The 10,614-nt window shown below is 40.9% G+C and overlaps 1 pseudogene; it reads right to left on the reverse strand.

Moving 5' to 3' along the window:
• Positions 1-1,242: 1,242 nt before the first annotated feature.
• Positions 1,243-10,384, reverse strand: LOC133424459 (zinc finger protein 239-like; annotated as a pseudogene).
• Positions 10,385-10,614: the final 230 nt, after the last annotated feature.

A 10,614-nucleotide genomic window follows, 5' to 3' on the forward strand; every position in this document is an offset into this window, starting at 1 on the left:
AATAAAAGACTGTTTTGTCCAGCCTCCGGTGTGAAGTAAGATATGATACTTAATGGTGGGAGATTAAAAGACTGGGGGTGTGGTCTTCCCGACCCTTGAGAATAAAAGGGGGAGCGCTGAGAAGAGTTTTCAGACATGGTAAGCTTTAGTGTCTCACTTTAATATTTATTTGGAGGTCCTTTAGTTGTCATGTGACCATGTCCTTGTTTCAGTCAGATCATCATGTATCTAAACATTCATTTCCATCCAGAGCTGCATTTCTATTTCCACCAAATGTTGTGTTGATGATGGGAGAGTGGGACTGATGTGCAAAGTCTTCTTCAGCCCGTCCTGAAGATCCTCACTGGGTGAAGGTCTGGATTTAGATTTGATCAAAGCAGCAGCGCGAGTGCTGACAGGAACCAGTAAGAGACCACATATCTCTCCCGTGTTGGCCTCCCTTCATGGGTTCTCCAGAACATCTACAATCAAAGTCAAAACTCTGTTATTTGCGTCTAAAGTCCTAAACCAGGGGTGTCCAACCCTGGTCCTTGAGAGCTACTGTCCTGCATGTAGGGACACATTTAAAACCTGCAGGACAGTGGACACCGAGGACCGGGGCTGGTGTTGCACCACAAAGGGAGTGCTGGTCCAGTTATTAGAAATTATTATTAATAATTGTCTTACGATAGTTATTAATAACTAATAAAGAAGATGACTTATCAATATGAATCAATCAAAACGGGGCACTACCTGACTTATCAGGAAATAATAACTAAACAGCTAAATCCGTCTCAAAGTAGCTGGTGTTCCCTACGTGTCAGCCTGTTGCTAGGGGGGGGGGGGGGGGGGGGGGGCGTTACAAATCAATTCAATTATTTTTTTTTCCCAATTCAATTTTATTTATATAGCGTCTAATACAACAGATGTCTCTAGACGCTTTCCAGAGATCAAGAACATGAACGAACATGAACATAAACCCCCGACCAATTATTATATACACAATCGGAGGTAAAAACTCCCATAGTGGGAGAAAAGCCTTAAGCCGAACAGTGGCAAGTTTAGGAATAAAAGTGAAGGAAGGAGTCTGAGCACAGACCTTTGAAACCAGCAGCTGTGACAAAAATATCTATAAAATAAACACAAACAACTTCTCTCATTCAAATTAATCTGAATTTATTTGCAAAAGTCTTAAAAGAAAGTGAAACAAAACCTGGGATGAATTCCTATGCCTAAACTACACATGAACAACAATTAACTAGACATTAAACACAAACTTCAGATCATCTATGTGTGGGTGTGTGTGTCAGTGCGTATTTGTGAATTATTTCTTTCAAACTAAATTAAGTAAACTAAATTGGTGCATTTTAACTGAACTCTCAAAATAAATGAGATCAGCACTGATCGCAAATGTACACTTTTTATCCAGTGTGAATACGTTGGTGACTCGTTAAAGCACCTTGCTGGGCAAAAGCTGCTCCACATTGATAACATCTGTAAGGCTTTTCTCCAGTGTGAATACGTTGGTGACTCCTTAGATTACTTGATGTGGTAAAAGTCGCTCCACACTGATCACATCTGTAAGGCTTTTCTCCAGTGTGAATACGTTGGTGTCGCTTTAGGCTATCTTGTCGGGCAAAAATCACTCCACACTGATCACATCTGTAAGGCTTGTCTACAGTGTGAATACGTTGGTGACTCGTTAAAGCACCTTGCTGGGCAAAAGCTGCTCCACACTGATAACATCTGTAAGGCTTGTCTCCAGTGTGAATACGTTGGTGGACTCTTAGATTACTTGATGTGGTAAAAGTCGCTCCACACTGATCACATCTGTAAGGCTTTTCTCCAGTGTGAATACGTTGGTGACTCGTTAAAGTACCTTGATGGGCAAAAGTCGCTCCACACTGAGCACATCTGTAAGGCTTTTCTCCAGTGTGAATACGTTGGTGAGTCCTTAAATCACCTTGCTGGGCAAAAGTCGCTCCACACTGATCACATCTGTAAGGCTTTTCTCCAGTGTGAATACGTTGGTGACTCCTTAAAGCACCTTTTTGGGCAAAAGCCGCTCCACACTGATCACATCTGTAAGGCTCGTCTCCAGTGTGAATACGTTGGTGTTGCTTTAGGTGATCTTGTCGGACAAAAGCCACTCCACACTGATCACATCTGTAAGGCTTGTCTCCAGTGTGAATACGTTGGTGTCTCCTTAAAGCACCTTGCTCGGCAAAAGCCGCTCCACACTGATCACATCTGTAAGGCTTGTCTCCAGTGTGAGTTTTCTTATGCATCTTCAGGTTTGATGAAGTGCTGAACACTTGCTTGCAATCATCACACCAGTGTCTTTTGGGTCTTCCTTTATGATTCTGTAACAGAGAAGATGACTTACATTATCTTGGCTGCATTATCAAAAGCCTTTTCAGTTTCATTCAAATGCTGCCTGTCATGTTTTTTCATGTGAGACAATTAAGTTTATCTTCTGAGGACTAATGTTAAACATATTTAGCTACAACTAGTACTTAAAGGAGCCGTCTGTAAGAAATGTCCAAAACTGGTACTGCAGTCACTTTCAAAATATTGTTGAGCGGCGTGTACCCTCCCCCTCCTCCCCCCGACCAGAGGTTGCCAGGTAGGCTGCAGAATGCAGCAGGAACGTAGGCTGCCATGGCTGCCATAATTAGAGCCGAGCTGGCAACCCGGATGCCAAAACAATACTGACTTGGTGATTGGGAGATAGGTGGAGTGTGGAGCTTCAGAAACAATACTGACTTGGTGATTGGGAGATAGGTGGAGTGTGGAGCTTCAGAAACAATACTGACTTGGTGATTGGGAGATAGGTGGAGGGTGGAGCTTCAGAAACAATACTGACTTGGTGATTGGGAGATAGGTGGAGGGTGGAGCTTCAGAAACAATACTGACTTGGTGATTGGGAGATAGGTGGAGGGTGGAGCTTCAGAAACAATACGGACTTGGTGATTGGGAGATAGGTGGAGGGTGGAGCTTCAGAAACAATACTGACTTGGTGATTGGGAGATAGGTGGAGGGTGGAGCTTCAGAAACAATACTGACTTGGTGATTGGGAGATAGGTGGAGGGTGGAGCTTCAGAAACAATACTGACTTGGTGATTGGGAGATAGGTGGAGGGTGGAGCTTCAGGCCAAAACAAAAAATGACAACATAAACATCAGTTGAGGGCTGCAACTCCTCTTTTTAAACTGGAATATCCTGGCTTGAGTGCTGTTGTCAGTGACAAAAGTATTTGAAATGAACATGATTTTTAAATGTGTGTTGACATATCGGGGTCATTTTATGATTCGTTTTATTATTGCGCTTACATACAGCTCCTTTAACAGTACGACACCTTCAGATGAGACTTCTTATACGTCTACGTAATAAGTGTAAAATTTGAGAGCTGCTGAAAAACACTCAAAACCCATTCATGAACTATTTATATTGAACATAATATTGAACATGAACTGTGTTCCCCACACACACACACACACACACACACACACACACACACACACACACACACACACACACACACACACACACACACACACACACACACACACACACACACACACACACACACACACACACACACACACACACAGTGTGAAAAAGTGTTTTTCTTATTTCTTTGCATGTTAGTCACACTTAAATGTTTCAGATCCTCAAATACATTTAAATATTAGACAACGATAACACAAGTAAACACAAAATGCAGTTTTTAAATGAAGCTTTTTATTATTAAGGGGAAAAAAATCCAAACCTACATAGTCCTTTGTGAAAGAGTGATTGACCCCCCCTTTTAAAACATAAATTATCTGTGGTTTATCACATCTTTGGAAAGCTGAGTTCAATTTCTCCAGCCACACCAAGGCCTGATTACTGCCACACCTGTTCTCAATCAAGAAATCACTTAAATAGGACATGTCATTTCAGAAAAGGAACATCATACCAACAGTAAAATATGGTGGTGGTGTGATGGTCTGGGACTGTTTTGCTGCTTCAGGACCTGGAAGACTTGCTGTGGTAAATGGAACCATGAATTCTGCTGTCTACCAAAAAATCCTGGAGGAAAATGTCCGGCCATCTGTTCGTGAGCTCAAGCTGAAGCCACTTGGTTTCTGCAGCAGGATAATGATCCAAAAAACACCAGCAAGTCCACCTCTGAATGGCTGAAGAAAAACTAAATGAAGACTTTGGAGTGGCCTAGTCAAAGTCCCGACCTGAATCCCATTGAGATGCTGTGGCATAGTCTTTGGAGCTACCCACAGGTACAACAGTGCACGTGTTGCACAGTCTAGGTGTACATAGGGGTTGAGAAACACTTAAAAGTTGAAAAAGGTTGGAAGTCAGAAGTTGGAGGCTTGGTGTCCAGACAGAGTTGAGGCAAAGTCTGGACAGAAAACCCAGCTAAAACACATCGAACTGAGTTTTGCAAAACAACACGGTCTTAATGTTGCTGCTTTAGACCATTGAAGTGGATGAAGGATGCGTTCACTGGTTCTTGGTAACCAGTGGGTTTTCACCAGTGCAGCTGGATGGATGGCTCCTCGGCTGATGTTAGTCGCACCGGTCGGAGATGAGGTGTAGTACTTGCAGAACTTAAGAACAGCAGATGGAGAGCCAGATCAAGAGAGAGCAAGATGCGGGGAGCTGCAGCTATTTATTAACCAGCGGGTCTGCTTCATGTCAGCAAAGGGGCCCATGATGTTTAATGGGTCTCTGTCCAACGCACTATCCACGCGTCACTTTCCCATCTCACACCAAAAGCCACAAACTGCAAAGCCTGCTGGGCTTTGGGGTCATTGTCTAGGTTTCTTTGTTTCAGGCCATGTGGTCAACTGTAAGACAATGTTGTCAGAGTCAGAGTCACGCACAGTACACAAACTGTGATGCGCAAACTGCGCATGTGCAGCATCAGCAGGAGCTACATGTGAAGTGTGTTATGCGGTGAAAGAAAGCAGCAGGTTAAAACATGAGTAAGAAATGCTTAAAACAATGTTCATATTACTGTTGCATGCACTGTAGGTTTAAACAGCACTTTGGAAAAAAGCCAAATTGATACGGGGGGTACTTAAAAAACGAGCCGTCGACCCGTCGTATTAAACTCCCCGACTTGAGTCGACCAGCTAAATCCTGCGTTGGGGACAGCCCTAATACTTTTGTATAGCTTAAGAGTAAGTGTCATTCCCATCTTTAAAAGTGGAGACAGGCATCAGTTTTCCAACTATAGACCAATCTCCCTGCTCTCACAATTCTCAAAGATTTTAGAAAAATTGTTCATACAAAGGCTTGATACATTTCTAAATAAACACAATATACTGAATGACCATCAGTATGGTTTTAGGTCCAATAGGTCCACCTCAATGGCAGTGACTGAACTGGTAGAAGAAATTTCAACTGCAGTTGATAAACAATTTACAGTAGGAGTTTTCTGATTGATTTAAAAAAAAAGCCTTTGATACCATTGACCACAGGCTTTTGATGAAAAAAATGGAGGGATATGGTATCAGAGGTATAGCCTATACATGGCTACAAAGCTACCTGGAAGACAGATTCCAATATATACATCTGAACAATGAAAATTCTAATTTATTAAAAGTTACATATGGTGTTCCACAAGGATCTGTGCTGGGTCCCATACTGTTTATTTTGTATATTAATGATATTTGTAATGTGTCGAAACTGTTAAAATTTGTGTTGTTTGCCGACGATACCAGTATATATTGCTCTGGTAAACATTTGGAACAGCTTTTGAGTGCAGTGGAAAAAGAGTTGAAAGTTCTTAAAAGTTGGTTTGATATCAATAAATTATCACTGAATTTAAGTAAAACTAAATTTATAATCTTTGGTAACCGAAAAGTAAATTGTGAAGTTAAGCTCAAAATCAATGATGTCGAAATTGAACAAGTATGTGAAAATAAATTCTTGGGCGTGATAATTGATGATAAACTTGATTGGAAAACACATATAAACAATATTAAATCTAAATTGTCAAAAACCATTCCAATCCTATACAAGACAAAATAACTTTTAAATCAGAAATCCACTTACATACTGTACTGTTCACTCATTGTTTCATATATTACTTACTGTGTATGGGGAAATACTTACATAACAAACATTGATCCAATAATTAAATTACAAAAGGGAGCCATAAGAATTGTAAATAATTCAAAATACTGCGACCCAACGAACCCACTCTTCATTACTCTTCAACTAAATACCTTAAATGTGTAGATCTAGTTGAGCTAAGGACTTCTCTTATAATGTATAAGGCACACAACAACCTACTTCCTTACTGCATTCAGGAAATGTTTTCACCCAGAGAAAGTCGGTATGAACTCAGGGGAACTTGTAACAATAAAGGTAAGGACAAACTTTAGAAGTAGATGTGTTTCTGTTAAAGGGGTAAACTTGTGGAATAGTCTCTTTGATGAGCTAAAAATGTGTAGTTCTATCCGCAAATTCAAAAAAAAAATTTAAACTTAGGGCAATTGATAAATATAAACTATGACCAAGAGCAGCTTCTCCTGTAAATCCTTTATATCACATGCTCTTGTTGTAATTGATCTCTGCAATACCTTTTATTTTGATTTGATGTGATGTGATGTATTGTAAAAAAGGGTAGGCATTATATAAGCTACGGCTTTAGTCTACACCTTTTTTGGTTCATTTATTTATATATCCAGCTTTACTGTGGTGCATGTTTTGATTGACTAATGGACCAAAATAAAACTAACTAACTAACTAACTAACTAACTAACTAACTAACTAACTAACAGTAAGTCTTGTTTTGAAGAAAGCTAACTCATGTGTGGGGGGAGTGGTGGTCTAGTGGCTACAGAGGTGGGCTTGGGTCAGGTTCAAGCCCCAGAACGGCAACCAAGATGAACCACCTTGGGCCCCTGAGCAAGGCCTTAACCCTAATTGCTCCCCGTGTGTTTGTTCTTTCAAATGTAAGTCGCTTTGGATAAATGCGTATGCTAAATGACAGTATTATTATTATTCTCTACGGAGCCACTCTGGTGACATTTGAAAAAAATAAAATAATGCGTGGCCACGAATTAATATCTCGTGGCCAACAAATTATTAATGCGTGGCCACGCATTATTTAATTTTTTTCAAAATAATGCATGGCCACTAGGGCTGCAACTAACGACTATTTTAATAGTCGACTAGTCACCGACTATTGAAACGATTAGTCGACTAATCGGATAATTAGTAATTTTTTTTTTAATTTAGTATGAGGTTGCTTTAATTATGTGGCAAATGATAATAAACACCAGAAAGATGGCACTAGACCCCTGATATAGCGGGACTGTTTTCTCCATCCTGCTCCCGCTGCATTTCTGACCATTACCGCCTGCAACGTGTGTGTTCCACTCCCGCCCCTCCCGCAAAACTCATGAATTCATGCCCGCACGGCGCACAATAATAAAGATGCATTGATTTAGAGTCTTCTCCCGTCCCGCAAGAGAAAAGTCCAGACAAATCTATCTGATTTAATGTTAACATGATCATTGTGGAGCTTGATGGATGATTGACAGTTCATAAGCACCTGACTGAAAGTTAGATGCAAATCCATCATTGTCATCAGCGCACAAGCCTTTTTTCGCCTTTCGCGCTGCATCAATTATGATTGAGGTTATATAAACGAGTAGGCTGTGAGTGGCTCAAATAATACTAATAAATAACATAAAATAAAAAAGTTTAGAATGAAACAAATTAATTTAATAAATGAATCGCTTGGATATTACATTGCTGTGGAGGGAGAGAATGCTGCTTGACCGACTGCGGTCCCGTGCGTCTCTCTTCCAAGATGCGCCACAGACACTAAACGCAGTTTCTCCAAATATCCGACTTAATTTAATACTTTGTCAGGCATAACGTTAAAGCTTTCTTTTAAAGCCAAAATACGCTTAATATCTTACTAAAGGCGAGTCCGTTTCGTTCAGCACTCCAACGTGCTTTCTCTTCAGATGCATTACTGACGTGCTCCAGTGAAAAGCAACGTCGGCTTTGCAAACCTTGCAAGTCATCTTTTTATTCACCGTATCGAGGCTAAAATGCTCCCAAACTTTTTATTTATTTTTTATCACAGTTTTATTACCCGCAGCTGCGCTCAGACGCTGCCGTGCATGCGCGGCTCGACAGAGATCGTATTGAAATGAGACGCCTCACTCCGTTGGAAAAACACGTCTGGCGACAATTGTCGACAATGGAATTCATTGTCGACAATTTTGATTGTCGATTTTTGTCGACAACGTCGACGAATCGTTGCAGCCCTAATGGTCACAAGATATTAACACAATGCGTGGCCACGAGATATTAACTCATGGCCACGAGTTATTAATGCGTGGCCACACATTATTTTTTTTTTTTCAAATGTCATCAAAGGGGCTTTGTACTTCTCAATACGCTGTAAAAGTGTCTTAAGCCAACTCATTGGCTGGTCAAATGGGTTAAACATTAACTGGGAAGGTAACGTTTGCTAGCATGAATGCTAACATGACTTATTAAACAAACGTTAAGTTTAAAATATGTATAACATTACGTGACGTGACTCCCGGGTGGCGCCTGACTGCGATGCACGTGTAGCTTAACAACTAGCCTTCAACAACCTCTCAAATCCTCATTTTTTTAACCGACTAAACTAAAGCTTATGCTGTGATGACTGAAGTCATCACAGCATAATGTCTCAAGGGAAGCCTGGGAGTGAACGAGAACGAAACAACATGTCACCGTTGAAAAAAAACAATGGTTACGATGCCGAGAGAGGATCTGGACGACGCCATAGCTAACACTGTTAGCTCTGCTATGCTAGCGCAGCAGCAGAAACTCAGCGAGTTCATTCAGTCTGCAGTGAAAGAAGCGGTCAACGACATCCTCACCCCACAGCTAGCAGAACTGACGCAGCAAATACAAGACACCAAGGCTACTGTGAGTGAGCTGGCCAAGAGCTTTGAGTCGTCACAGAAATCCATTCAGAGTAACACAGCTAAGTTTGACACGCTACAAGCTAAAGTGAGAGCCAATAAACATCAAGCCAACGATCTCCAGCAACAAGTGGAGGAACTCACCACGAAAATCACCCAGATGGAGGACCGCAGCCCAAGAGCTAACGTGAGACTGGTCGGGCTGAAAGAAGGTGAAGAAGGGTCGGACGATCTGGACCCTAGTGGTCTGTAGAGGACCTGCAGGTCTGGATCTGGACCCTAGTGGTCTGTAGAGGACCTGCAGGTCTGGATCTGGACCCTAGTGGTCTGTAGAGGACCTGCAGGTCTGGATCTGGACCCTAGTGGTCTGTAGAGGACCTGCAGGTCTGGATCTGGACCCTAGTGGTCTGTAGAGGACCTGCAGGTCTGGATCTGGACCCTAGTGGTCCGTAGAGGACCTGCAGGTCTGGATCTGGACCCTAGTGGTCTGTAGAGGACCTGCAGGTCTGGATCTGGACCCTAGTGGTCTGTAGAGGACCTGCAGGTCTGGATCTGGACCCGGGTTCAGAACCCCCATCTCAACCCGACCCCCCTCCCTCACCATTAGGCCTGTGTTGAAAAAAAAAAAAAACGATTTTCCGATTCTAAATCAATTGTCATATTAATTCCTAAAAATTGATTCTTACGTCTAAAGATCAATTTATTTTCATTATTACATTTTCACCCGGTGAACTTTAATCCCAGGAATATTTGAGTTGTTTATTTCTTAGTAATTTATTTCATACAAAAAACTTTTGGAATTTTTTTTGGTTTTGCCCAAAAGACCATGGGCAAAAACAAAAAAGAAACATGTTGTTGCCTTTAAATATGTTTAAAAGGTATGAAAACATTAAAGTTTTCAGTTATAATTGCATAAATTGTTTATTTTTCATTACTTTATATACTGTATTAGGGTTCGTTTGCATAAAATACTAAAAACCAAATTCTCAAAAATTAAAAACTGAAAAAACACATAAAATTGAAAAAATAAAAACGGAATGTGGGAAAAACTAAAAGTGATTTCTTCCGTCTCTGTTTCCTCCCTGGATGTGTTTGGTAATTCTGCCCCACGATGTTTCTGTTTCAGTTCTATCAGCATTCTGGGAGCTGATTGGTCCTTACAGCATCATTAGCTGCAATACTTGCTGTTGAATCTCAATATAATACTAGTATTAATATGTTGCAGAACTACAGTCATATCATTCATGCAACAGCTGAAAAAACTGTTTTAATAACACTAACCCAAATCAATATCGGATTGAATCAGATCGAATCAAATCTTGATAATTGATTCTGAATCTTAAGAATTGAATGGATTGTTTCCATTTGAATGGATCCCCAGCCCTGCTCACCATGTCCAGCTCCTCCCGCAGGTCCATCTTGGCCGGTTTCCTGCTGCGTTTCCCGGAGTTCTTCACCTTCCCCTGGCATCTGTATGCAAAATCAAATAATCAATTCAAAAGTTGTGTAAAGTGCACTTTTAAAAGTATGAACGAAAGTGCCATAACATTTGTTGTGCAAACATCTCAGCAAACATCAGCACTTGTCAGTAACACATATTTAGTGTAAAAATGTCAAATAAAATATAGCTTATTGCCACTGCCAGGGCATTAATGTCATCATGTTTTTTTATGAAAAATATAAAAAG

This window comes from Cololabis saira, chromosome 23 (assembly GCF_033807715.1).
Source record: "Cololabis saira isolate AMF1-May2022 chromosome 23, fColSai1.1, whole genome shotgun sequence".
Taxonomy (NCBI): Eukaryota; Metazoa; Chordata; class Actinopteri; order Beloniformes; family Belonidae; genus Cololabis; species Cololabis saira.